The sequence below is a fragment of the Buteo buteo genome, chromosome 3 (assembly GCF_964188355.1).
Source record: "Buteo buteo chromosome 3, bButBut1.hap1.1, whole genome shotgun sequence".
Taxonomy (NCBI): domain Eukaryota; kingdom Metazoa; phylum Chordata; class Aves; order Accipitriformes; family Accipitridae; genus Buteo; species Buteo buteo.
In genome coordinates this window covers 25983061-26007079 of record NC_134173.1, presented here as the reverse complement: position 1 = coordinate 26007079, position 24019 = coordinate 25983061, and the positions used below count along the sequence as shown (strand labels likewise).

The window sequence follows — 24019 nt, the reverse complement described above, 5'->3', positions numbered from 1 at the left end:
AACAGCAATCAATAATAGATACCGACCAAAGAGTGTAAGAACACAATAAATATATAGTAATACCTCCCCAGAATACTCCCTAAGCCCCCAACAGTTTGCAGAAGCAGGATTTCCTGAAGTAGAATAGGTATTTGCATTTGATGATTCTTCATCCATGAAACAGCAGTGTCCCTCTGCACTGATGTAATGTTTAGCCTCCTTAAATTCTTGAGGCAAGAAATTCTATAGCTTAATTACGCGTTCTGTGGAGAACCACCTCCTTTTGTCTGTTTTCAATACATCAGCTGCTAGTTTCATTAGATACCTCTTAGTGTGTGTGCACTAAAAAAAGACAGTGAATAAACACTCCCTATTTATGTCCTGTTGGCTGCTGAACACTTTACAGGATTCTGTCATGGTGCTTTTTGGTCACCATTTCTACCCTAATGAATTCATGCTGCTCGTCTTACAGCAACTGTTTCATATTTGCTCTTCCTTAAAACTACGGGGTTTTTTTAGAAAATGACAGGGTTATGGGTGAGTGGGGCAGAACTATATCAAATAATCAAATTTTTATTTTTTTTTTTAACAGTGTAATCATTATTCTCCCTTTCTTTCCTAACCATTTCCAGTGGCAATAGTCAGCTTTGAGCTCATCTTTTGAGATGCAAAGGTAAGCTTGCTCCTCCCCACCTTCAAATACACCACATGAAGCTATTTAAGGGAAATTTCATCTGCCATTTAAACATCCAGTTGCTGAGCACTGTCAAGTCCTTGTGCAATGCTGGGGTCTGCCTTTGCATCTATCACCCATCAGTACAGTCTGTGAGCTCACTTTTCTTCTATATCCTTTATGAACTTGAACATTCTCCATTAACATAACCCTAGAGAATTATTACCCAGGACCCTCCTCTCCCCCATTTACTCCAATTTTCCATTTCTTATATTTTAGTCATTAATTTCACCACATAAAGTCCTTTTCTCCTACCCTATTGCTGCTTAGTTTCTTCAAAATTCTTTGGTGGGGGCCCTTGTCAAATGCCCTTTGGAAATCCAAGTAAACTATTTCTGTCAGATATTACTTATTCACATGCTTGCCTTCAAAAAACCTCCAGTGAGTTTGCAAACCATGACATCCCTTCATAGCAGGCTCTTAACTATTCTTCAATATATCATGTTTATCCATGTTGTCGTCTTTATTATTTTGACTGATTTACTTAGTACAGTTGTCTGTAGTTCCCCAGATCTCTCCTGAAGCCTTTTTTTTAAATAAAATCGGTGTCACATGTAGTTTAAGACATTACAGATCATACATAAATAAATTTATATCTTAACTAGATGTTGTACTTGCTGCTTACTGTCTACAGTGCAATGATCCTTGCTTGCTTGCCGTTTTCCAAATGCACATGCAAGCCTCTCTAAAGAGATGTGAGCGTTGGCTTTTTTCCTTAGAAGGTTTAAGCAGTATCTTTGGGAAGATCAGTACATGATAAAGATTTACTATAACAGTAATAATACAAACATTTAGTTATATCAAAAGAACTCTCTTAGCCTTCCAGTCTGTAAATGATAGTTCCATAAATATGTGTTCCTGTGCAGCAGTAGCCACGACTATTTAATAGCTGTCCTAATTACCAGAAAACACAAATGAGCTTGCAAAAACACAGTTATTCATTTGCAAATGAGATACTGTTCAAAGGGAAGTATAACTTTTAATGTCTTGCTAGAAGACTGGAATTGAGAACTTCTGCAGAAATTACAAACACCAACCAGGCAACTTGAGACAAGGACTAAACCAAGTTCACCCATTTTTTTCTTTGGCATAGTGTTGACTTTCATCTTATTTTCTATTTATAAAGTCCAAAGACAAAGAGTTGAAAACAAACGAGTCCTATCTTACTAAACTGATCAGGTGCCTTTCTGTGATGCAAACTCAAATGCTAGGTTTCATTGTGACCATATTTCTATTGGTAATCTGTTAAACCTAAGAGTGTGTTTAAATCCATATGCAATTGTTTCAGCTCCTTTTTCACCTCTGTATTTTGTATTAGTCTAATGGAAGTTTGTAGTTCTAACACTAACAGAACAACAGCATGGATTCATCAATTCAGTATGTTTAGTCAAATGTAGGGAGAAAAACAAAACAATACCTTATCACCATTGGTAAAGAGACCATTGGAGCAAGTGTAGCATTCACACTATAAGTTTTTACAGCATTAAGAAGAAAAAAAATTACATTATCACAGATGTTGAAGAAACACCTTTCCAAATATGAGATTATAACATTTCCTTGACTCTGGTGCTGCTCATTCTTCCAGGCAGCAGAGAAGTTAACAGTACCCAACTCCTTGCCACTGCTGCCATGGGGGTGGGGAGAGGACACAACGGACAATAAAGCCATACACAGACTTCATATTAATAGCAGAAAGCAAAGAAACCCAAGAGAACAATGCAGTTGCAGAGTTATCTCCCTTCTTCCCAACTTGTCATAAGCAAGCTGGTAGAAACAACAACAAAAATGTGGCTGCCAAAACAAACAAACAAAAATATCCTGCCTTTCAACACCTGTGTTTTGTTTCATTTCAACTACCACACTGTTGTGGCCCTCTTAAATCCTTTCATGAAAATCAGAACAGCTGAAGTTGGAAGGGACTTCTGGAGGTCATCTACTCCAATCCCCCTGCTCAAAGCCATGTCAACAACAGCAAGTTGCGCAGGGCTGTGTCCAGCTGGGTTCTGAGTTATCGCCAAGGATGGAGACTCCACAACTTTTCTGGACCACCTGTTCCAGCGTTCCATCACCCTTACAATAAGAAACCCCACACTTTATTCTTATCTTTAAATGGAATTTCCTGCATTATAATTTGTGCCCATTGCCTCTTGTCCTGTCACTGGACACTACCGAGAGGAGCCTGGCTCTGTCCTCTTTATTCCACATCATCATGTATTTATACCCGTAAGAACCCCCTGAACCTTCCTTCTCTTCTCCAGGCTAAGCAGCCCCAGCTCTCTCAGGCTTTCCTCATAGGAGAGATGCTCCAGGCCCTTAGCCATCTTAGTGGCCCTTTGTTGGACTCTCTCCACTACGTCCATGTCTCACTTATATGGGGGAGCCCAGAAGCAGACACAGCACTCCTGGTGTGGCCTCACCAGTGCTAAGTAGAGCAGAAGGATCACCTCCTTGACCTGCTGGTAACTCTTTTCCTAATGCATCCAGGACATCACCGGCCTTCTTTGCTGTGAGGGCACATAGCTGCCTCATGTAAATCTTTTCCACCAGGACCCCCCGGTCCTTTTCTGCCAAGATGCTTTCTGGCTAGGTGGCCCCCAGCATGTACTGGTGCCTGTGGTTGCTTCTCCCCAGGGGTAGGACTTGGCATTTCCCCTTACTGAACTTCATGAGGCTCCTGTCAGCCAATTCCTCTGATCTGCCAAGGCTCCTCTGGATGGCAGCACAACCCTCCGGTCTATCAACCACGCCTCACAGTTTTGTATCCTCTGCAAACTTAATGAGGGTGCACCTCCGTTGACCACCTAGGTCAATAAGGAAGGAGTTAAACAGGACTGGCCCTGGTATCGAGCCCTGCAGTACATCACCAGACCGGCCTTCGGCTGGACTTTGTACCACTGATGACAACCCTTTGAGTCCAGCAGTTCAGCCAGTTTCCAGTCGCTCTCACTATTCACTTACCTGGTGTGTACTTTATCACTTTGTCTGTGAGGATGCTATGGGAGACCAGGCTGAAAGCCTTACTAAAGTCAAGATAAACAACATCCACTGCTCTGCTCTCATCCACTGAGCCAGTCATCTCATCACAGAAGGTGGTTAAGCATGATTTCCCCTTCATAAATCCATACTATACTGACAGCTCACAATCAACTTCTAGTCTTTCATATTTGGAAATTATTCTAGCTGCTGTTCTTCATCTTTTCCAGTCTAAGCATTTTTTTTCTGATGTATACAATACACACACTCATTAATAATTGCACATCTACTAATTGGGATGTCCTCAAAACAACTAACAATCTCACGGCACTGCTTAACAAACTACTTATTCCAGCCAGGCACTGAAATAACAATGCTTCTTTTTTGTCCACAAATGTATCTAAACTAACAGCAATGTTGTTGCAGCTGTAATGGCCTAATGATCTCAGAGCAGCAAGGAAAACACCTTCCTCCCTGCCCCCAGATACACTCACTGTTGGGAAAATACAAGTTTACCAGATATACCATTCAACCATCATGCCTGTAAGAATTTTTCTCTCCTTTAAACTGAGCATTTTGTTAATGGCATACTTTCTACACACCTCGTATAATTCTCATATTTTGTAAGGCTTTTGACAGAAGTAGCTCCTCTTCTCAGATTTCCTGGCCTCCCTGAAACAGAGACATCAGGAATTTCAGGGAGCACCTTCTCCACGTGTTTTTCCCTTAACTTTTTTCACCTTCTCTCTTCCTTTCAGAAGTGCAGTGAAGACATATCAGACCCCAAACTATGCTAAGAAAAGGCCCATGCTTACACTTATTGGGGAAGAAAGAATGCACAGCACCAAACCCTTTGCATTCAAGCAATGGTGTACCTAGAAGGTAAGCATCCTTTCAACCTCCACTAAAACTAAAAATGCATCAAAAAATTTTGGCTCGTAAAGAAGCAATGCAGTTTTCCTAAATTCTGTGCAGTTCTAAACATTTCCAGGTAGTGGATAATCCAGTAGCTGGTTTGGCTAAACGGTAGCTTAGCTCTGTAAGTCTTACAGTAATGGCAGGCTACAGTTGTGGTTTTACACTGTATTATACATCCAACTAAGTGTTTCAAACACATGCTGTGGCATTAAACCGAACTGGAAGAGCAGATTACAACACGAATCTGTATTCTTTTGCCAATTTAGTGACGTACTGCCAAAAAAGAGTCCATTTTAAAAGCTGTGTTGTACATTTGGCCAGGACACATCTGCTGTTGTTCCGACAGACCAAGCACGATCGTCTGACAACAGTTTCTGGGGTACTAATTCTCTCTGCAGCCAAGTGGTTGACTAAAATATTTTAAACAAATTTGGACATACTCCCAATCAGATTATAACAATTTCCAGGCAGCTGAAGCCCTGGGCCAACATTAGTTGACAGCATCCATTTAAACACTCTTTCACACTTGTGCAAAGTTAAATCAACTTGGCACTCTCTCTGGTAGGCAATTGTCTCCTTAAAGTATGAGCACTATTCATCCAAGTGAATTGCTGCATTAAGGGGACAGTTGGCTGGCATGGGGAGGACGGGACTGATTGACAATGCCTTAGTCACAAAGAAGTTGCAGCAAGAGTTTCTAAAAACCAAAAAGCAGTTAAAACCATGAATATATGAAGCTAGCTGAAGACGACGAAAGTACAGGATGTTTCCGGGAAGATGCTGGTAGTTCAATAAGCTTCCTAACTATGACTAATCTTAAAACAGTTCTTGTGTCTTGTTTTGTAAATTTAGCACCTCAAATGTTTCAGAGAATTTCAGTGTTCTACTTAACCCCTTAACACCAGCTAAATATTGCAGCAGCAGTTATTTGCGGAGGGGTTTATGCAGAACTATGTATGCTAAATGGCTAAGAGCTCTGTGGATCTGCATTCTTCCCAGGGAGGGGATTTTATTTCACATGTGAAATGTTAATAAAAAAACACAGAGCAGCATTTAAGGACTCATGCTCAAATTATTCTAAGGAGATTACAATGTTCCAGTCCCCCTTCCCTTTGTGAAACTTCAAAAGAGAAAATACAAGCAAGCCATACAGTGCTTAGGTCAAAATCATCAGACTGCTGAATTAATTCATCATCCCAACAGATACCAGAAGCACTGAAAGAAAAACTTGATATGCAAGAGTGACAAACGATACATTTTACAAGAAGCGTAGCAGAGTATTACATAAGTAATCATGTTGAGTTCATTTTTCAAATACTATTTCTCCATCGTTTGTGTACACAATACAGTTACCATTGTGTAAAGCCTAAGAAAAAGATGCCAAAGGCACTACCGTCTACTGTGGAAGTCAGTGGGATTACTCCGGATACCACCAGCAAACACACAGGACAACATGCAGTCCAACTTTTGGTGTAAATGAATTACTGTCTTCCCACCTCAGCAAGACTACAGAAAGCCACTCAGGACACCAGCCTGATACTGAAAATACAAAGTCCCTCAAATCCCATAAAACTTGTCATATAAAGCCTATTAAATTTAAACAGTACATGGATCCCTTTCAGCTACTTAAGGATAAACTGCTTGAACATTTGCTAACAGTTTAGAAAGTGTTTGAGTTTTCTTGTGATAATTCTTATGCCACATAGACAAAAGAGTTCACCAACAGATTCTATTCTGTAAAATATCTGTAGTCAAAAATAAGTGACATTTTATTCGCTGCTCAATGAAGTGAATTAGTATAACTATACTATCTAACTGGAAAAAGGAAAAAGTCTTTGATTCAACTGCTAAATTAACCTAGCTGTTTGAGCAAACAGATCCAATTCCATTGCCTGTAAAGGCAGGCAACACTTCTTTGTCTTCATTTTATACTTTAATGAAGTCTACTTCAATAGATTTGCCTCCACTTATCCCAGAGGACAATTTGGTCCTTTTGTGTGAAGCTAATACAGCTCTCCCTGAAGCCAAGGGGAATTTTGCACTTGACTTCAGTGTGAAAAAGGATCAAGTCCTAGAACAGCAATGCTAAAATATCTGTGATAAAAACAGGTTCAGATTTTCCACTTCCTAATTAGCTAAAAAAAATTAAAAAATATATACACACACACATAAAACTGATTCGATGAAACAAACAATTAAAAAAAAAGGGGGGGGGAAGTCTCATTTCCATTTCAGTATAAAGCATGTGAAAAGTTGCCTTACATGGCAATGTTTTCAAAAAGAGAATAAAAACCCTTTCAAATATTCTGACTGTAAAACTGTATTATCTAATGCATCTGCCTCATCTTTTCAGTTTCAGAGGAACTGGGGGAGGGAGTAACAATCCCTCAAGTCTAGGAAATACTTTAAGAGAAGCAACAGCTTAATGGCATGGTTTCCAAGCTGTAGAAATCATGTAGCAATAACATTTATAAACTTTTAAATTCTCCAGCAGTGCTGTTAGGGTTTCAAGAACATCTTACACTGTGATCAGTCCCCCAGCTCAAAAGTTTTGGCAGGTTACTCTGTCAGCCTGAATATAATTTGATTCTGTCACCCAAATTACCTGCTTACCTAGCTATACTATACTATATATAATGCAGTAAACAATGTTTATACCCATACTTAGATGTGTATAACAGCAAAAATAAAGTACAACAGACCCTCACAGCCAAATTAAGACTTAGGCTGATGGACACATGCCATGTTATAATGGAAAGTTATCCTTCTGATGGCATTTTTTTAATATTTAAAGTGAAGAAAGAAATCTTCTTTAAAATTGTAACATCAATTTATATTATCAATTTATATTAAGACCCAAACTTACTGTTAGGATAATGTATATTAAATTAAAAAATTATTCAAACAATGTTGTTAGCAACCAAAATTTTAGACAAATTCAAATCACCAAACTGGCGGAGCTCATTCATAACCACCTGGAATCAGAATTTGAACACCTAAATACCTAAAGTAACATAAGCTGTTACAAGTGTAGAGGATGCCACCCCCCATCCCCCAATTATTACTTAGATATTGATTCACTAGAATCTGAGAAACGTTTAGGGAAGATAAGGTTAAAAGACAGAGGAGTGATTTTTGTTTGTGTTTTCAAAGAAAAAAAAAACTTGCAAGTATGAGACCTGTTGATTCTAACACCTTAGAGGTTTTTGTGACGAAAATTAATTAACAATTAAAGCTAACGTTCCCTTTTGTAAATAAATCCATCAGATTTAAAACAAAATGTGTTTGGCATTTAGAATTATTGCCTTCTATATCCTTATCTAAAAGGCAACATATTAACTTGTACCTTAAAATGTAATGCTGGTTATTTATACGAATTTCAATCAGAATTTCCATTCAAATGCTACTGAACACAAATTAGGAAGAAAAAAAAATGTCCTGCATATAAATTAGGCTTTCATTGCTTAAATAATTATGTATATAACTTAAAAGAATTATTATGATACCTTATTATTACATTAAATATACATGCAGAATATCCAAGCCCCTGGCAAAAAGCTAACAAGATCAGTGTAAACCTAACATATAGTTAGAGTCAGTGTTTTTTACTGACCAGTAAGACTCAACCTCTTTCTTTGGGAAAAGAACAAAGCAGCACAAGTGTAAAACTAAGTTAAAATAATCATTTAAAACAACCATATAAAATCAAGGTGTCGTGCTTGTTAATGTAAGTCACTTTGTATTAACTTGGCTATGGCTTCACCATGTATACACAAAATTTAAACAGTATTCTGAAGCTATGTCAGACCTAAGCTACGGGGGGGAGGTAATCAAAGAGCCCTAGATTTAATAACCTATGCAAATTAACGCCAGAATATTTAAATACACCTACTTTGTATGAATAAGTCAAACGTTTCCAGGGAAATAATTTTTCGTCTATAAACTCTCACTTGTCTCATTTTACATACATCATGATAGCCTGAATCAATCAGTTCTACAGGTTTCTACAGCATACAAGCTAAGAATTATTTCCTAAAACGAAAAAGATTGATATCTTTAACAAATTACATAATATATGTAATTATTCAGCAAGCTATTTTGAAAGCTTATCACTTTAAATAACCTCAACCACTATGATTTATTAATTGTGTTTAAGTGTATAACTACACTTAAAATACAGTACAGAACTGTACTTGAAAATAAAGTATCCATATTACTATTGCATGTTAGCTTCTAAAGCCATATACAAGTCAGCATTTAATTTTTGTGTCTTCTGAAGTTGAGAATTTTGTACTTGCATTTTGCTCACTCATTTGAAAACCACTGAACTAAAAAAAAAACACAACAAACCCCAAACCCCCCCAAAACCCAAAACCCCAAACCACCACCCCCCCAAATAACCCTTTTTTTCCACCCCCTACAGAATATTATTACAATACTTACTTTTCAGGCTTGAAAAAGTGTGGCTGCTGAGAAAAGGAATTTTACTCAGGAAAATTTCCCCAACTGACTAGTGGTAACAGCTCAAGAATTATCCTGGTTTTCTCTTCTCTTTCCTTCATGGGTAATTGTTTTCAAAAGAAATAGTATGCTTTATGCTCTAAGTGTTCCTGAATAGAGTATTTAACTTTACTACGAAAACAGAATTAAACATGGGTGTCCACGATGAGACTAGTATACTCTTTTCCTCTCTCCAATGCATGTTTTTCAATCAGGTATGGATGAGGTGATCTGGCCAATACTATTACAACCTTTAATAATCCTTCAAACAAATATTTAACATCAGTATCAGTTAAACAAACTCCTCCCTCTCTTTGCTTTCACGACTTTGTCATTCTATTAATGCATCTTCTACCTAGAACTTATGGCAGGGGGGAACCCAAAAAACAAAATCAAAGAACATACTTCGGCAAAAATCGCAAGTATCACATGCCTCAGAAACCAGAGTGCACACTTATATTTTAGGATATTACTGCTGGAAGAAAACCTGAATACTTTTTATTTAAAACAGGTAGAATCAGAACTACCATCTGTTGCCGAAAGAACCCATTCTGAACTTTTCCCTTTAACTAAACTTCCAAAAACTTTTGTTTGAGACATTAAGAATTTCTCCTGAATTGAGGGGAAAAAGAATAAAAAAAGAGAGAGAGATTTGCCTAGATGGACTTCTGGTCCGATTCATGACAGCTGTTCTTTCAGTAGGCTTTACTTAATAAACATGCACATCAAAGAGGAGAAGCACTGTTAAGATTTAGGATAAAAAAACTGAACAAGAAAACCACAAGTCTTCTATCTCCATGCAGTACAGGACAGCCTTCTCACAAGAACGATACACAACTCACCTGGGTTAGTTGTCATGCAAAGTAGAAAATGGTCTTTGCCCTATGGATCTTATCTAAGCCTTGCATGAATTTGCATTAGGAAGAAGAAGAAAATAATAATCCATATTTTCAGGTTCACTTGTCACCGAAGTATTGCAAGATTTTCTATTAAGAGAAATTACCCACAAGTGCATAAGATGCACTATTACATATGTATGCAGCTTCACAACAGCACCAAAATAAGTTCACATCTCTAAGGAAACGTGGAGCACTTCAACTAAACTACTGGAATCAGAGCTAGTCACAAATACTAAATACTATCTATCAACAAAACCACCAGAAGTAGTAAAATATTCTGCTGGTACATTCTGTTTTCAGCTCAAGAAGTTATGGGAAAGGGGATACAAAACACTTACTTATCACCATAAGCTTTCCTCCCATTTCATCTCACCCTCACCTAGTCCTCACATGAATATAAATGCCACATTTCAACTGATTTTTTAAAATGTGAAGTTTGCTATTAGGTTTGGTGCAGACTTTTTAATTTTTAAGATGTTTGGAGACCACTGTTTTATACAAATTTCAGACCTACATGTCACACTTAATTCTCTCTTACTCACAGACTAACCTGGTTAAACTTGTAACTGAGAGACTACAAATTTTGCCTGTTAATATGCTTCTGAAGACCTCTGTTTGGAAATCAGGTTTGAATCTCAAACTGCAGACATTCAGAAAAACAGTATCAGAATCAAGACAAAGAAAGGAGATACAAGAGAACTGAAAAAATAACTTGGAAGATGTCCTGCTAAACTTACTGATTTGTTTTAAACGCTTTACAATGAAATACGGAACTTTTGTATTTATGTTCAGATTTCTTTCCTCAACCACAGCTCTTCATTAATGTTTTCTTTCCCGCAGTTTGGCAAATGTGGGATAAATGTATAGTTTGTAAACAAGAATATTTTCTGGACATCAATTCTATCTTCATTTTTCAGTGGAGCATGCTTTGACCAAAACCTTAACAGTGTTGCTCATCTTTGAGGCACGTGTTCATTAAACTAAGCCTACTGAAAGACCAGCTGTTATGAATCAGACCAATATAGTCCATCTAGCCCAAATACCTCTGAGTCAGACCAGAGGGTCACCACTGGTCCTCTCCGTCTGAGATACTGGGCAATACTGGATGCTCAGGAAGGAAGCCTAAGAACCAGGAAAGCCTGTGGCTGTGCTATCCTTGGTACAGTCTTTTAGCTTCTGGACTTTGGGGTACTGTTGCTGGCAAAATAGAGTATTTATGTTGAATAAGCTAAGCTGGTAAAAACCAACCAGAAACAGGAAGAGTGTAGAAAGGAAGAGCAAGGTATACAGAAGGACTTCGGAGGGGTTTTTTTGATTCTTCTGTGGTTACAAGTGTTGGTCACAATTTTAGGTTCCAATAAATCGTTCTTGAAAAGCAAGAAGATACACATAACAACTCAGACCTGTTTGCCTTTTGTCACATTTTAAGCATAAATATTAATTTTGTTATCTAACCATACTTAAAGTAACTTATTAAAACTAGATTGTTCACTATTAATTTGTTTTAAGTCTACTTTTCCTGGCTGACTGCCAAAACAGTTATAATGCTATACAATTGCAATACACAAGAGATTCATAGTACCCTCTAATTACTCTTTAAATACCTCACACGAGCATTGCCCTTTCTTACAATCATGAGGGCATTAAGTACAGTTGAAAATTTCAAAACCTTTAGCCCAGATACTGTATTTTTCTTTCTGAAGCTGAACTTTACATGCACCATCAAAAAGCTTGCCTGAACTATGGGCAAATATTTGGAACAGGACTGAACATGAACACCATCCTCCACTCCGACCCTTCTTTTGCCACGGGGCCATCAGTCCTGGTAAGCGTACCTGAGACCTGACTGCATTTATGCTCCGTCATTCACACCATTAATAAAACACTATTACTGTCTCAGTTTTGCAAGATTAGAAGGTGCTTTGGGCATGTGCAAACAAAGGAAATTAACCCCATTGAACCAAAGTCTTCCGATACGAAGACTGACTTTAATGTCTGATTAATGTCACAAAATGCTCCTGAAAGTTTCCCCAAAACAAAGTTAAAGGCCCTGATCTACAAAGATTTACTTATGTGGGTGTGTTTACTCAACTTCACTGTCAATGGAAGTCAATGAAGTTATTCACTTTTGTAAGCCTGGTCTAGCTGATCCTAAAATCTGAACTGAAGGGGCGGCTCAACACTTCTGAAGAATCATTTATTTCTCCCAGACTTCTCTAGACTTCTGGTGAGAAGATAGCCACAGAAACAAGTATCTTTAACCCTAGAATTTTTTCATCCCCCTGAAGTACCAATTTGAAAGACAAATTATTTGAAGTTCAGCAGCACTATCAGAATTAAAAATTTATGTAAACATTTAAGATGTAGATGTAGTCAATATAGACACTTATTAGAGTCTCATATGACACTATGATAATAGTATTTGCCTTGCAAAAATACAAAGATAAAATACAGCTAGGTTAGCAAAAAAAGTTATCCAATTTCCTATGCAACATCTTAGAGTACTCAAGAAGCTGAAATACAGATGATACCAGTCTGAGGTTTTAGTGGTCATTACTTCCTTGGCACTCTCTGACCATACCCTGTAACATTACCTAACACTACAGTCAAGAAAAATAGAAACAAAACCCCAGCCTCGGCCACAACAGTCAATGCAGCCTTGGATCTGCTTACTGATGATCCCTATGGCAGTATCCTGCTGGGCTGTGGGGCTCGGATACAAGCCAGGGCTAGCAGTCCTTGCAGGAGACCCTCAGCTCAAGGGCTCATTTCAGCTGAGCATGACTTTGATCCACTGACTTTTGGGACATGGCATGAAACCCGGTGCTCTGTGCAGGTGCCCACCCAAAGCGACAACAGAAAGAGTATTTACCATCCTATTTCCAGTTATCCTTTACATTTTTAAAGAATATGTGTTTAAAGGGAACAAAACTCATGCATAAGTAATAATGTTTACTTACTTCATTTCTAGCATTAATGTTACTATCATCTGGATCTCTGATCCTGCAATCAGCCATGCATGTTACCTTCACCTAAGGGTGCAGTCCCCCTCATTTCAATAACTTGCTTCGGTGCCAGTTTCTGCTTTGATGCACTGGCACTATTAAGGACAAACCCCCATAGGTGGAAATGGCAGTAAGAATGACCTCTTAAAACCTAAAATTAAACTTGTCCTACAGTTAGTTGACAGCATCTTTTCAATATGACTTTTTCCCTACTAAATTCAGCACACACATGGGAATTTGCCCAGGTTTGCCTTCAAAACCTGGCAATTGACAATACAATCTGGAACCCTAGAACTCTAAGTCATTGGTCTGAATGCAGCCGGGGACTGTAGTGATTGAAAGAAGTTACCATATGGCAACCATAAAGCAGTTCGTATTAAAAAAAAAAGTAGCGGCTGACATATCATAAAATCCATCACTACAAAACAGCATCCTACTGGCATTCTCAAGGAGAACAAAAAGGAAATAAATACCGAGAATGAGCTATTTACTTTTATTTGAAGGTGGTTCTTCCAGGACAAAAACTAAACCATTCTGTTACAGTAGTTTGAGAAACTACATTTCTCCCTCACTAATCAATCTTATCCATCAACTAGCAGAGAACTTCCAGCACTAGAAGCCTGAAACCTTTCATGAGGGCTTCACAGAAACCACAGACTGTGTGTGTATGCACGGAAGCTGTCCTATCTGAAAAAGGCTGCTTGATGTGATACAGCAGAATAAGGACGCGTTCCTAAAGTAGTCTTTGTGTTAATGCTGACACCAATTTTTAAATTAACATCAAGGTAGCTTACTCAAACTGTGATCAAAGTATGAGGCAAAACAGTTGGATCCAAGTAGGGAATACAGATGAAAGAACATATTTCTTTTAACTAACAGTTTCAACACAAGGACTTATCTATTGAAAATATAGAGCTTTTGTCGGCAGACAGCACATACAGAAAAGTAAAACCATGCAGCTACTTTGTTCATAAAGTAAACTTTGACCACATAAACTGACATGTGCCACACCGCAGACTTTCACATCACTGTCACATGACAGCCATCATTTATCGCAGTGAAGAGAGTGCCAATTTCATTCTTTGGGAGCTGCAGAAAGGATGCAAAGCTTAAAATAAGACTATTCCTCTAGTGCAGAAGTGTAGTTCTCTGCTCTGCTCCATGAATACTGATAAAAAACCTAAATTGTGAACTGCAGTTTTTCAGTAATTGTTACACAGTATGCAGCACACCAAAGATTTATTAAGTATTTTTCCAGTGATTTCAAGTAACGTAGCAATTTAAACATACTTTCAATTCCGTTCATTTGTTTCATAGCCAAAGAACTGTTGTTAGGCAATAAATATTCCCCTGGAAATCTCCTTTATAGTATGAAATACAGATTAAAGCTACCTTGGTCTCACTACTCTCATTCCAAACTAAGTTCTTCAGATTTCAAAGAGCAGTACTGGGGTCCAGATATTAAAAAGTTACTGAAAACTGGACCAAGTAGCTCTGCGAGCAGCAAAACCAGTGGGGGCCCATTTCCTGCCTCAATTTCCAGCTTTAGATAAGTGTTGATGTGAACTCTCTGGTGTGCAGGTTAAGAGGTCTCTTCCACCTGGCTTCCCTACTTTCACAAATTTTGTAGAAATTGCTCACCTGGGAGACCCCTGCTGCCAAATTTGTTTGATATCGGCTAACAGCCAGAAGAGTTATTAGAGGGACTGATGGCACACAGATACTGCAGTTGCATTTGGGCTGCCCCTCCTGAGGAAATAAAGCTAATGAAACTCATGGAATAATTACTGGCAATTGCTGCTACCAACTACTGTCACCCTTTCACATGCCTGGTGTATCACTGGATCTTTTTCTTCAATATTCAGCCCAGTGCTTCAATCTCCTTCTGTTTCCATCACAGATGCTATCTTGTCCCGAAATTAACTGTGACACCCTGGCTGTGCAAAACACACCCATAGCATCTGCTCTATTCTCATGTTCAGCAGGAATTTAGTTTAGCTCCTATAGCTAAATTTACAGACATGCATCAGAAACACGAGTAGAAGTGCAAGGTTTTGTTGTTTGGAAAGGAACAGTTCTTACATCTACGAAGCCTGCAGGAACATACAGTTATGGCAAAACTGTACTACCTACTATTGACAGAGATACTGCAAGTGTAACTGACAAGGCAATTTTATTAGAAATCCCTCTCCAAGGGCTTACTTTCCAAAAATGAAAGAAAAAGACTCTGAGGTAAGCTTTCGTATCTTGCTTCCCTGACTAAAGGTCAATTTTGCTTGCAAAATTTGCCTGACATTTCCTTCAGCTGTCTATTAATTATGAAGAGAAAGACTATACACCTTCCTGGGCAACATGCTCCAAGTTTTAAACTGGTTTTGGTTCACTCTGCCAGTTTAAGTAAATCCAAGTATCTATTTTTTTAATTAGTGACCAGCCTCTGCTTAGGGTCAAATCCAGCAGGTACACCTGAATACACCTTCTTAACAATCATGAGGTTCGGAAATATTTATAACCTAGTTTTCCCAATGCAAAGCGGCCTGTACCCACATGCATACCAGACATCTGGAACGGACCATTTTGAAATGAACGCAATAAACCCGTGTATTTGTAGTGCTGTATAATGGAGAAGACGATGTGCTAGCCCTTGGCCTGAGGGATGTGTGTGCACAACTTTCCACACAGCAAGCCTGCGCGTCCACACAGTGCAGAAAGTTACGTGCAGCCTCTGCAGGAACGGGGGCCTGTGTGTGCCCAATAAGGTTGTTTTAACTGTAAGGAAGGTGAGGAGCCTCGATAAAGTGTTATGATTGAACATTTAAATTAAAGACTTGGAAATTTAAAGCAGTTGTGTTCCTGTTCAATGCAGGGATACCAACCAGAACAGTCAGAATAAAAAAAAATTTAAAAAAAGACGGTAATTCCACGCAGGCCAAGCTACAGGCGACTCGCAACTCAGCTTCCTGAATTTCGCCTTTTAACACCCTCCGGCCCCGGCCGGCTGTTCCAAGCGGTGCCGGCACTCGGCTGCCCGCGCCCGGGAGCTGAGCGGGCACCGGCTCACGCCGAGCACCAACGCGGGCGGTGGACGCCACCACCGGGCAACGAGCAACCGCCCCGCGATCGCGGCAGCCCGGCGGGAGGGGGCGGCGGAGGGAGCCCAGCGGAGAGCGGCGGGTGGGGCGCAGCAGAGGCCTCCCCTCACAAACTTACTTCCCCTCCGCCCGCCCCCCGCAGCCGGCCCAGCCCCGGGCGGCGCGGAACCCCGCGGCTCGCTCTCACCCGCCCGCCGCCGCCCGACCCCTCGGCCCCGCGGGCGGGGGCTCGGGCCCGGAAGAAAGTTGCTGAGGAACTTTTTCTAGAGGAAGGGGCCGGGGGTGAGGGACGCCCCCCCCACCCCGGGGCGCGGCGCCGGGGCCGCCCGGCGGGAAGAGGCCGGGGGCGGGCGGGCGGCCGGGGCCTAGCGCCTCGGCGGGCGCCGCCGCCGCCGCCATCGCGGCCGCCTCTCCCGCGGGGCGGGGGAGCGGGGACGCGGCCGGGTCCTCACCTGCCTCTCCTCGGCGTGGCGGGTGGGAGAAGGAGGGGGGGAGGGAAGGAAGCGGGGCCCCCCCCGCTCCTCCCGGAGCCAAGGCGACTCGGGGAGGGAAGGGGGGGAGGAGGGTAAGGGAGGAGGGACGAGGAGCAGGAGGAGGGAGCCGGGCGCTCCGGTGCGTGCGGGGAGCCGGAGCCTCGCTGCGGGAGGAGGAGGAGACTCCCCGCCCCTACGGCCGGGCTCTCCGGCGGGCACCACGGCCCCTCCTCCGCGGCGCGCTTCCCCCCGCCCCCGCGGCCGCCCCATGCGCGGCCGGGGCATCGTCTCCACGCCCGAGTCGGAGGCCGCGGGGAGGAGCCGGGCGGCCCCCGCGGAGCCGGGCTGGCGGCGGCGGAGGCGGCCTCGGCCCCCTCCACCGCGCCGCTGTGCGTGGAGCAGCCGCCCCCCTGGCGGGCCCGCGGTGCGGCGGCGGCGGGGAGGGAGCCGGGGCTTGGCTTGCCCTGCCCTGTGCTGCGCTGCGCTGCGCTGCCCCGCGGCTCGGCCGAAGACAGCCGCCTCCCCCTGTCCTTAGCTGGTCGGACTGGACACGGGGTTGGGTCGCGGGACCCTTGTCGGACTAAACACGGGGAGGGGGAGCGGGGGGCGGCTGAGCCGCTGAGCTGCTTCCACCGCGTCCCGACGTGTCGGACGGGTGAGCTCGCTAAGTCTCTCTCGACGGAGAAGCTGAACCTGAACGATTTCGGCAGCGGAGCCCTTCGGCGCGGTGTGGGAAAGGCGAGCAAAAATAACTTTAAAACTCCTCAACCAGGCATCTCTAGGTGGGCCACGGCTTAGGCTGGGTAAATTTAATTTCTTTCGGTCAAACAGCTGCAAAACGATCCTTCTGGAGTGCGGGTGCTGCAGCGGGCTGAGGCGCTGCGGCGGCGGGCGCAAAGCAGCGCCGGCGGCTCGGAAAAGCCCAGCGCTGCACCAAAGAGTAAACCTGTCGCCCAGACACTGAGCGAACAAAGAACCAGCCTGTAAATAACGCACCAGTAACTCTGTGGTATTTTACGTTCGGAGTTTCCCACTCATCGCAATTCCAGAAGTCAGCTTTTCGCATGTTAAGAAATAAAATATTGGATTTGTGTCAAGGCGGGCTTTACGGAGAAAGGTCATTCAAGTGCATCTAGCCTTCCGAATTCCAGACTGCAGGAAGAAGCAAAAGAAAAGAAGAAGAAAAAAATAACCCTAAAGAACCAAAGTTATTGAAGTTTAGGTGGGGAAATCAGCAGTCCTCATTCAGCATTATCTTTTATTGCTTTCAGCTCTCTAATAGTCAAGTTTGGCACTGGAATAGCATTTATGTCTCTTGCCTCTTTATTTGGTTCAAAGGCTGAATATAAAACAGTAATTGTATTGATCACTAATAATAATTTAATATAATATATTTTTAATCTAAAAAAAAAAAATTGAAAGAGGATGTCCAATTTATCTTCCAGGCAATGCTGTGGAGTAAAGCCATTTGTATTTTTTAATTTAAGATAAAGCAAATACATGTGTTTGCTTTCACAGGGCCATAAATACACTGAGCAGATAATACAAAAAAGCCAAAGTGTTTTATGTTTGGAGATGCCTTACCATAAATCGTACTCATGTAATCCTGTTGGAGTGGTGGAGTTTATCATGTTCCTGTTCTGTCAGGAGCTGTCGTGGTTTAACCCCAGCCAGCAACTAAGCACCACGCAGCTGCTCACTCTCTCCCCCCCCCACCCAGTGGGATGGGGGAGAAAATCAGGAAAAGAATTAAAACTCGAGGGTTGAGATAAGAACGGTTTAATAGAACAGAAAAGAAGAAACTAATAATGATAACAATAACACTAATAAAATGGCAACAGTAATAGTAAAAGGATTGGAACGTACAAATGATGCGCAGTGCAATTGCTCACCACCTGCTGATCGACACCCAGTTAGTCCCCGAGCAGCGATCCCCCCGCCCCCACTCCCCCCAGTTTATATACTAGATGTGACGTCACATGGTATGGAATGCCACGTTGGGTCAGCTGCCCTGGCTGTGTCCTGTGCCAGCTTCTTGTGCCCCTCCAGCTTTCTCGCTGGCTGGGCTTGAGAAGCTGAAAAATCCTTGACTTTAGACTAAAGACTACTTAGCAACAACTGAAAACATCAGTGTTATCAACATTCTTCTCATACTGAACCCAAAACATAGCACTGTACCAGCTACTAGGAAGACAATTAACTCTATTCCAGCTGAAACCAGGATAGGAGCCTAAATCACATTACACAGAATTGATTTTTAATTTAGAAATCAACAGCAAGTTTTACAAATTGACCTGGGCAATGAATTACTTAACTGAGGAGGAGTGTTTGCAGACTGGTCGCAGCTCTGGGTCTGCCATGTCTTCACGGCACCGGCTGGGCTTACAGTAGTCTTGAGGGAGAGCAAGGTTTGAACTCCAGCATCAGTTGTGGGGTTTTTATACACAAGGCAAGCACTGCTGTGTGGTTAATTTTACAGCACAATGGTAAAACTTGCATATCTGAAAAACAGAATGAGCCATAAGTATGTCATCATCTTCATTATGTTTTGAAGTTACTTATTTTTCTTAAGAAATTTTTCAGCATTGGGCTAAAGCTTTACAGTTAGAGGGATATTGGCTCTTGCCAGCTGTCACTGTAATTTAACTTCTAGGTTTCAAGCCCAGGGTCAATGGATGGGATTACATAGCTGTCCTTTCTCCTGGTGCCTGGCTGTGCCCATGTAGCAACAAAAAGTTTGTTGGGATTCTCAGTCCATCACACCTCTCCCATTGCTTTCTCTCCTTAGAACCAATATAAGGAATGATTTGGTGGGTTTCTGAAAGATTGAGCCGTTAACTGTGGCCTCCGCTTGCTGTCTTATGTGCATGTGTGCTATCAGCTGCCACAGGTAGTACTGGGACTGCAACAGTGATCGACTTTGGTCGATAGTGGAGAGACTGGCATGCTTAATTTCAAGCATAGTGTGATTAAAATAGCAGAGCAGTTGGGGTGAAGATGAGATGACCAGTCCCTTAACTGACAGCAAGCTGACAGCAAGACCCGCACCATATGGGCATGAAAGAATAGATAGGGGTTTGAGTCAGGAGTCTTGGAGGCTAGACATGCTTTCATTGCAGTGGAAAAATTGGCTACTTCTTAAATTGTCTTGCACTTGTCACTGATAGTCTGAGTGTTCCTCATTTTTATAAGGAAATGTTGAACAGGTGACTTAAAGCCATCAAACTGCTGGCGGTTCAGTCCATTTAATCCTGCTCTGGAGGGGGCTCGGGGGGTCATTGCCACCTTCTGCTTGCAAGCCAGCCTGCAACCTGTCGCCATGTTTTACCTAGGTAAAACTCCCTTATGCTGCTACACTGCTGTTACTGAGTGGGCTCTCAAATCTGTTGCAGTGCTGTGAGTGCTATGAGCCATGCAGGTAGACTGACACCACTTGGTATTCACTCAGGAGGCACCTGCTGAAACTGGCACCAGTCTCAGCTGAGAGTCAGCCAAGGACAGTGCCCACTTTTAGGAATTTCCCATCCTTTTTATCCTTTTGGTTTAAATTAATATTTTTTACTTTGTCCAGGAAGGGGAGGGAGGAGCTGCCCCTGTATGCTTTAGCATGGCTGGAATATGGTGTGAGATGCTACTGCTGTAGGGGTTCATTGCTGCCATTTGCTGGATACAGTTTCCCAAATAGCCCTTCAGACAGGCTCAGCGTTCACTAACTCCTCAACTGCGTTGTGTTTTTAGTTGACATTAACATAATCTTAAAGATTTTTGCAAATAGTACATGGAGAATGCCTTCTGAAATGTAGGCTATCTTTGAAAATTTTCACATATTTGAATTAATTTCTAAAGAAGGTGATAATTTATATTTATACAATCCTTAATGGTTTTTTTTTGTTCAAATTACTCAATAATTGGTACGATCAAGTACATGTTACAACAAATGAAGTGTTTTTAGGGCTATAAGGGTGAATACAGGTTTAAGAGCAGAAGGAAAGAAGGAGGAACAGAGGAATAGAGATGGAGGAAGGCAGACTAAGGTATTTCAGGCACTGATGTGGGTTCAGTGATTTGTGATTGGAGAATACAGGACTTGTATCCTGAGGTTTTGAAGGAGATGGGCACACTGATTTTCTGAAGAGCTTTAACAGTACATGCCGAAGGTTAATCTGTGGTACACATTGTAGTAACTTGGAAACATTGAGACATTCTTGAAAACACTGGTGGGATTGTTTTCCAATAAATTGGAATAAACAGAAAAATATTGTAGTGGTTCATGGTCTCCTGCAAACAATTTTTTCTTTTAAAAGAAATAAAAAGCTTTGCTGGACCTAAATTCATTCTTTCATTTTGAGAAATAACTATGGTTGCCAAGGCCTCATCCTAGCTATACCTTAGTCTTTAAAAGTGTGGAAAACTGTTAGTTTTATAGCAGCATCTCCTAAAATTCATTGGCCAAATTCCCATTTCTCATTGTACTGTGGGATCATACTACAAAAAGCAGTTCTTCTTGGAATTAATTAGTATTAGTCACATGCTTACTTTTAAGTACTTGCATCAGTATTTTTAAGAATAGGGAGTTTAGCAAAGCATAGATATTTCTTTTGAATCTGAATATTCTGTTAGTTGAATAAGTGGGTAGTTTTTGTTTTGTCATGTTACTTTCTTCAAGTGAAGCTATTAATAAAATCATTGATTTTTATAAGTGAAATGTCTTACTTGGATGGAAGATTTATTTGGATATAATGCAAATTACATATGAATATAGTAGTTCAGTAACAGAATGGAATGCTAAGTCACTGCATGATGGATCTGTCATTGTTTGCTATTCTAAAGCAAGTATTCTATTTAAGCTTTATGTTAAACTTCAAAATGTTTTTGTCATAAATGTCTTGTTTTGCCTTAAAATGCTTCTGCATCTCCAAATGGCCAGGATCTTTGTGTTTGCTGAGTACTTCTATTTGCAAGATTAAATATTCTGTTCTTTCTCAAATAGCATTTCTGTTTGATCATCTGTAACTTGTTTAATTACTTATGCATATTATACTTTTAGCAAATATGTGGAGGATTCTTTTTGAAAAACATTGATTCAAACATTGGTTTTGAAATTATTTAAAGTTATTTTTGAAAGCATGCTAGACTTTATCTCGGAATACCCCATACTTCCAAACCTGTTGCTATCTACATTTGTGTCACATCCAGTTATATCAGACACGCTGGATTACATTGTATAATGAAAGCTGTATTGCTGTATTCTAATCTTTATATCTGATCTCCTTTGAATTGCACATGAGTATTGCTTATGGTTACTTAAAATAACTACTGCTTTTGTTTCAAGGGTAGTGCTATACATGATAAACACTTAACACTCAACCCTGCTTTGGCAGCAGCTACACATCCTATATCTTTGGTTCTTGCATGATTTAATTTGGAAGCTGCACAGATACATTCTTTTTTTATTTTTCATTTAAATTTCATATTTAAAAATCTGAAACCTGTGAAATCATACATCTCCAGAAAAATTTAATGCATTTACTTGGGCCACTGTGCTCTTCTGAGAGATTTGGAACGTATGCTCCACACAAAGCAGGTCATGTACTCTTAGAAAGGAAAGGGATAAATAGTAGGAAAAAAAGAAGTATGTGTGGTAAAGCTGACCTGAACTGACTTTGTTTTTGACATCACTGCTAGAGTCATTCATAGCATGTAAGAGACTTCTGACCTCATTTGGTAGCCAGTATAAAGGAGCAATTTCAGCTAACTTTGGGGGACTTGCACATATATGTATTGGTTATACTTATTTTGTTATTCTTGTGCTGAATGCCTAAGATATTACTGTGAAATAAATGCTTAATAATGTTATTAGCTGCAAATCCCAAGTTAATACAGCATTTAGGGCATTCTGCATCAATGTCTCCTCTTTTCCAGGGCACCCTGAATTTTATCTGTTGAACACACATGCTGTTGCGGTGCTTTTATACATGACTTCATAAACCAAAGCCAAGTGAAACAGAATTCAACAACTTTCTTTTTACAAAGACATAGCAAATGTATATAGAGTCTTAATGTGGCCCTGTGGGACCAGCCTTTCCTAATCAGCCTCTCCTCCGTCCACCCCATCATTCTTGTCCCTGTCGTATTCCCCCATCTTATTGGCATCATCATCATTGGTAGTTAGTTCTTATGCTCAGCCTTGCTCAAGACTCTGTATGGTCCTTTCCTCTGAGCTACCACCCTGACTAAAAATGGACAAATTCCTCAGGCCTGTGTCAGTGCTCTTTATTGTGCATTAATGCTTAACAGATCTTCTGAATTTTCCATGCCAGGTTGTTATTCTTGCTCTAATGTTTTGAGGATAATTGTCTGTCACAACCCTGGGCACCAGAAAGCCTTCCTTCTTAATTTAGAGGTGAATGTGATGAAGTTTATTACTTTGGGAATAGGTCCAGAAACAAAATCATCCTCTCAGTCTGGAATGCCAGACAAATCCTTAGAGTGGAGCTTTGATCAGGATGAGGCTGTTCGCTGTCATGGTGTTCACCGCCACAGGTGGACATAACTGTTGTGCACCATTTAGAGATCTTGGAAAACTGGACAGCTGTCAGATGTGTGGGTTTTTTTCTCAGCATGCCCTGTATCTCTGTTGTTTCTCTCCCATCTTTCATTTTCTCATCACCATTCCTTCAACTGGAGGTTACAGTCACCTCAGGTCTGCTGGCATAACTACAACTATAGTTTTCTTCCTATGGTTTTGCAGTTCTGCCAATGTGATTTTAGTCAGTTTAAGTGCCATAATAGTTTTCTAAAAAAATGAGATTATGTTGATGCAGCTTTGCTTGGGAGTGACATATATACAGTTGTGCTCCCTGACATGAGGAAAGAGGTAATAACATAGGGTGAACACCAGTGACTTCTTATCCCACCTCAGCTGCACCCAGAACAGTCTGAATTTTTGGAAATGTCAGAATTTAGGAAACCCCAATGTGATTGCATTGATAGATGAGGAGAGAGCAGTGGTGGCGGGGGAATAGGAAAGACTAGATGGCTCTGTTTTCCTGATGTTTAACTGTTGCTTGGTTCTGCATGCATCTTTCTCAGTTCCCACCCCACTCCAGATAAATACCCTTTGGTTTCCATATCATTATCTGTCTTGCTCCCCTGAAGCAGCTGCAGTCTCTTCCACTCTTCCCTGAGAATCTGTGTCAGGGTGAATGAGAGAGTCATGAACGAGGCAGCCGAGGTAACAACTACTCAAGAAGAGGCACTTGTGGAAAACCTGATTTTTAAAACCTGAAAAACACATTAAGAGATAGAAGAAGCCTGGGTTTATTAAAAGCAGAGCCAGTAGCCTTTCCTGTGGTTAATGATAGCTAGTACTGTTTGTAAGAGTTTTCAGTTGCCTATAACCACCCAACTTCAACTTCTTAGGCTAAGATTGCTCTTGGCAATTGCC

The 24019-nt window shown here is 41.1% G+C and overlaps 1 protein-coding gene across 1 annotated transcript in view; it reads right to left on the bottom strand.

Moving 5' to 3' along the window:
* Positions 1-16814, bottom strand: part of YES1 (YES proto-oncogene 1, Src family tyrosine kinase) — a 51857-nt gene extending 35043 nt beyond the window's left edge. Inside the window, exon 1 of the mRNA XM_075023092.1 lies at positions 16552-16814. The gene's annotated coding sequence lies outside the window, so the exon portion shown is untranslated. The remainder of the gene's footprint in view (positions 1-16551) is intronic.
* Positions 16815-24019: the final 7205 nt, after the last annotated feature.